Raw genomic sequence first — 5,647 nt, 5'->3', positions numbered from 1 at the left:
CAGTTATTTCATTTGTCCTGATGAAGTACTGAGTCGTCATTGATATGTAAAGCTTATTTTAACTCGACCTTAATATTGATCTAGACCTTGTTGCTGTATTTTAGGATTACACTTGGCCTAGTTTGTGTACTTTTTTTATAATATGTACTGGTAAATTGTTAATTGTTGCTCTTTAATGAAAATTGCAAACTACTTGAGGAAAGTGAAGTTGTGTTTTTGCTTGTATTACATTGCTAATTTTTTAAATGGGTATGGTTGATTACTTTAGTGGTGTGATACTCTTCTGCTGTGCAGTTTTTATCAGTTGGAAATTACATTGTTTGGGTTCAATGGGAGGAGTGTTTGGTGGAAAAGAAACTTCTAATGGCAAACTTACTTTTGTTTTGCAAAAGAGAAATGAGATACACTATATCAGAAGTTAAGCAAATGTAAGTATAGTATACTCATCTTTTATATTCCTCATACCATTGTTGAAATTGGGTTACATATATACACATACAATGTAGTATATATATATATATATATATATATATATATATATATATATATATATATATATATATATATGCATATATGTATTTGTATGTTATGTTATATATTAGTATACATAATATGTAATATTGAAGCCATATACTTGCCTATACTCCCTGTGCTTTCTATTTCAGATAAAACCAGTGCCCAGTGGGAGTATCCAGCAAGGGCAAGTCTTGTTACTGTGGAGTGATACAAGGTAGATCCTTACTTGACTTGAATTTGCCCTCCTTTTTTTTTTTTTTTTTTTTTTTTTTTTTTTATTGGGGGGGGAATATTTGCTATTACTTATGCCTTAGTGTTTAAGAAGTATTGAACTTCCATTTATATGTATGCTTGTAGTTGGTAAGAACTGTAAGTTCACTGCTAATTTTCCTACTTTATAAGATTTATTCGGTAATCAGCCAATGTTCTTGTTACTCTTCTGTTAACATGTTGCTTATTTTAAGAGTATATTGTAGTAACATGAGTTTTTAAAATAGTAGTACATTATCATATCAATGTTAGTAAGCGCCTCAGTGGCATGATCGGTATGGTCTTGGCCTGCCACCTCGGCCACGAGTTCGATTCTCGGGCACTCCACTGAGGGGTCAGAGATGTGTATTTCTGGTGATAGAAGTTCACTCTTGACGTGGTTCAGAAGTCACATAAAGCCGTTGGTCCCGTTGCTGAATAACCATTGGTTCCATGCAATGTAAAAACACCATACAAGCAATTATAAGTGTTAGTATTTAATTTGTCCATGTAAGTAAAAGGAGTTGGAGCTTAAGGTTTTACAAGTAACTTAGCAAGTAAATTATGTCCTCAACTTGCTGCAATTCGATCTTATGGCGCCTTTTCCGTGGTGTTAACGGAATTTTAGAATGTTATAACTTGATGCTGCATCAGTTTATGGCACTGATGACAGTGCTAACAGCAAGAATAGGCATACAGTTAATGGCGCTGTATCTTGATACAACAATGCGTTATGGCACTGTGAGCACTGTTAAATTGATGTTTACGGCAAAAAACTGACTTGCAACTTACCTAGCACTTTATGCTCTCATCAGCATTCCTAAACTTAAAAATTTGTGGCAAGGCATCAGTTGGAGAATACAGGAGGCAGGCCCCACCCACTATAAGGCTATGTAGTAACAATGCATAGTCAATTTCTCGGGCATTCCACTGAGGTGTAAGAAGTGTGTATTTCTGGTGACAGAAGTTCACTTGACGTGGTTCGAAAGTCATGTAAAGATGTTGGTCCTGTTGCTGAATAAGCACTGGCTACATGCAATATAAAAACACCATACAAAAAACAAGCAAATAAACGCATAGCCAATGATGGCCTCCTGTTTTATGTCTTGCTATTGACAACACACTGATCTCTGCAATCCTGCCTGTATTACCAGTGATTTTGTATGCCAAAAGTTGTGAATTTTTTTGCCTTGTAGCTCGAGCTGCTGTCTTGCCTTACATCAGTTGAAGTCGGTATGGTGTTGGTGTGCCACCTTGATGGCCGCGAGTTCGATTCTTGGGCATTCCATAGAGGGGTGAGAGATAAGTATTTCTGGTAACAGTAGTTCACTTGACGTGGTTTGGAAGTCACGTGAAACCGTTGGTCCCGTTGCTGAATAACAACTTGTTCCATATATAATGTAAAAACACTATACAAACAATTGTCAGTTGAATTAGTTATTTGATAAGTTAGTTACGTCTGATTCCATTACTTCCAGCGTAGGCTATTGTAATGAAGGCTGCAGGGTTAGGCTAACTAACATTGCTATGATGCACATACCATGTGTGGTAATTGTAGAGGGCAGGTATGTTCAAGGGAGAATACTTGTCGGGAATGTAAGGATTGGGGTGAAAGTAAATGGAAGGTTCTGGAATATTGCTTTATAAAGCATGAAAGGAATAGGAAGAGAAACGCACCTGCTCGAGTGGAAGTATAGCCCTCTGTTATCCTAGATTCTTCCCCAAAACCTAAGTCAGATCCTATCCTTGCTATTCCTTCAACTCCTGGTAACACACTTTTCTCCTATTCTCATTCCTCCTCTTATAATTCCACATACTCCCCTGCTTCTGATACCAATGCCATTGCCAACCTTGAATTGAGAATCAAAACCAAGTTTGATGAGAAGTTGAACCTGGTGGTGTAGGTTCAGTCTGAAATAGGGGCATCCCTAAAGTCCTAATGGACAAAGTTTTTAGTGAAGAAGTGCCCAGTGAAGTGCAAGTGGAGGAGGTGTTTACCCATCCCACCGGTATTCCTAGATGGAGGTCACTGTCCTGCTCCTCTGAACTTGGGAGAAGATATATTGAAGGTCCAAGGAAGCCTGTTGGGGTTGCCCACGGGTTTTTATCCCCTCAGTCAAGCCTGTTGCAAAATCCCAAGTGTCAACAAACTCAGATGTGCACTGACAGTCTTCTAGCTTGGATTCAGATTCCAATTGAGGACTACTGCTGCTGAAGGAAGAATATCTTTGGTCGGGCTCGGCTTTGATGGACCTGAAGGTCCGTCGCCTCGGTACGCGGTCACCCCCTGGATAGAGAAGAACGGGCAATATAACAGCCAATCCTCTTCTCTTTTTTTCTTTTTACTTCTTTGTTATACCAGAATGGAACAAGGAAGTAAGAGGAATTCTGTTGAGTTTACTCCTCAGAATTCAAACCCGAGAGACTTATGTTTTTGGTTCAATCCTAGGATCTTACCGAACATACGTCAATCCGTTCAGAATGGGTAACACCGAGAGTTTGAATGCCTTTCCAGTGCTACTGTTTTGGGAACATCCAGTTCGGCTTGAACTAGTCGTCTTCGGTATCCTGTTATCACCGTAGAAGTCTTCCTTCAGGAAAACTTCACTTTCACTCTCTTTATTACAGAATGAAGGATGTCGATGTAGAGGAAGTTACAAATATATTACGGATATTTCTCTCGCCACGTGCTTCTGTTCTCAGTTGAATTGTCCGAGTAGTAGGTACATAACTGTAGTTACTCTTCGGGTATGTGACAAGAGACAAATAGTATCTTCTCTTAATTGAACTACAACTCGGGACTGCCTTGCAAGCCTCCCTAGAGTTACCGGTTTTGATTTTGAGATACTACTGGTATTGTTTACAACAACAACAACACAACGTTTGCATTCACCGAATAGGATGGTTTTGTTCACTCCCATTTCGGTTAAAATGCATGTGCTCAAGCATATTTTTCTTGCGCTCTATGGTTCTAGCCGAACGCATTCCTTCATGGAATAGATTACCTGGCAACTCAGGATGACAAGTTAGTGAGAGCCAGCGGCGCTGCCAGCCTGCCTACCTCAGCCAGTACGGCTGGCTTTCTGAGATAGTTCGGTCGGCATTGTCTCTCATCCTCTGCGATGATTGACTACCAAATCGAATCTCTGCCTGGCAATCACAGATTTATATGTCTGGTTGGCTGGAATTCTCGCATATGTGTATTACCATCTCTCCTGCATCACCTTTTGCCGTTGCGAGAATTTTCAGACAGAGATGTCTCACTAGACTCTATCATCTTTCTGTTTACCTCATGGCATTAGAAGTCATTAGCCTAGTCTTCCGCTTCATCACACCTGCCGCTGCGATGACGCAGAATGGTTTCAGACAATCTGAGTTTTTTTTTTTTCTACGGAGGACTTCGCTTGTTCCCCGCCCTCCCAGCTCTACTTCTAATGTAAATAGAAATGTCCTCCCTGATCCAGCCCATGAGACGCTCCGCTTTCATTGCAAACTCTGACTTCTCACCGAGCAGCTATGAAATAGCGGTTTAGCGTTTTCAGTCCTCTGTAAAACAACAGGGATTAAACCCGTCTTCACTGGTTGGTGTCATCGACAGTACTTTTTTTACGTTCAGAATCTTGAGAGTTAACTTCTCTCGATTCAGCTGTGAAGATGTAGGTCCACATTCCCCTTAATCTTTCACTGGCATATAGTATTGTTTCTCCTTAGTTGAGATTCAACTACTATGAGAACTTCTGTCTTGCCATCAGGAACTTCGGTCTATAGAAGGCAATTGAATTATCTGATGGGCGCATGCTTTGAGAGAATCTTCATCTTGTCTCCCAGCATCGGTGGCGAACAAGATAGACGATTTGTATGGTTTCTTGCCATAACCCTTCAAAAGGCAAGTGTTACGCGACTACGTCTCGGATGCATGACTGCTCTCCTAGTCGCCTCACACTGAGCGCAGTCAGTTGGCAGCTGTTGAAAAGTCGAGATAGTCATGAGCTACGCTATGGACTTTGTATTGGTTGATCCAGATCAGTCATTACTTTGTCCTATTGGCGTGTTGCTGTACCCATAAGAGTCGACACCCACCATGGAGTGTTGGCGTTTTTTATCCGCCGCGGACTGCCATTGCAGAAGTGTAAGATGACAAGTCTTTCTCCAGGTATTACGAGACCATGAGAGACTTCTCTGCAGTTGGATAGACCAGTGGATGGGTACTTTCATCACTCCAAAGAATATGTTGGACAGGAAGATAGTTGAGGTCGTTGCGAACATATTTATCTTTCCCATCGGGCCTGTCCACATTTCCTTGGAACCTCATTTCCTTGGACCAGTGGTGGATGCTTGCAGGTTGTGTTTGCTTACCCAGCTCCTTCAAGTGGACAAGTTGCATCTCGCCTATGGTGTGTAGTTCTAGAGGTAAGATGGATGTGAGAGTGATTGGCCTCTCCACCTTCCCCACCTCGTCCTTCCACTCCTCTTTCTTTGGGTTGAGGATAGGACTCAAACTTACATTGGCTGGTCGGACGATTGATGCAGTAAGCTTACACATAGAGCATCCCTTTTTATGTTTCTTATCAGAATCATAGAAGCAATCCTGCTCCTTCCTCTAGCAAGGGGAAGGAGACTGGAAATAATGCAAACCCTTCTCAGAACTTTGCATTAATGCCTCCGACTCTAAATATTCTTCACAGCCCATGTTCGGATGAGTTACGATTCCTCACTCGTTTCGAAAAGGCCCAGAAGTCCGACTCTTGATCATACAGCTCCTATACTCCGATCAAGTTGTCAGAGGCAGGGCACTCTTTCTGGTCGTAAGAGCGAGGAGTGCCCTGCCTCTGACAACTTGATCGGAGTATAGAAGCTGCATGATCAAGAGTCAGACTTCTGG

The 5,647-nt window shown here is 41.4% G+C and overlaps 1 long non-coding RNA gene across 1 annotated transcript in view; it reads left to right on the top strand.

Moving 5' to 3' along the window:
• The first annotated feature begins 554 nt into the window (after window positions 1–554).
• Window positions 555–5,647, top strand: part of LOC135226638 (uncharacterized) — a 45,824-nt gene continuing 40,731 nt past the window's right edge. The window contains exon 1 of the long non-coding RNA XR_010317261.1: window positions 555–730. This is a non-coding gene — a long non-coding RNA (uncharacterized LOC135226638). The remainder of the gene's footprint in view (window positions 731–5,647) is intronic.

This window comes from Macrobrachium nipponense, chromosome 20, assembly GCF_015104395.2.
Source record: "Macrobrachium nipponense isolate FS-2020 chromosome 20, ASM1510439v2, whole genome shotgun sequence".
NCBI lineage: Eukaryota > Metazoa > Arthropoda > Malacostraca > Decapoda > Palaemonidae > Macrobrachium > Macrobrachium nipponense.
Note: the sequence above shows the minus strand (reverse complement) of the source record. Positions and strands in the feature narration are given on the sequence as shown.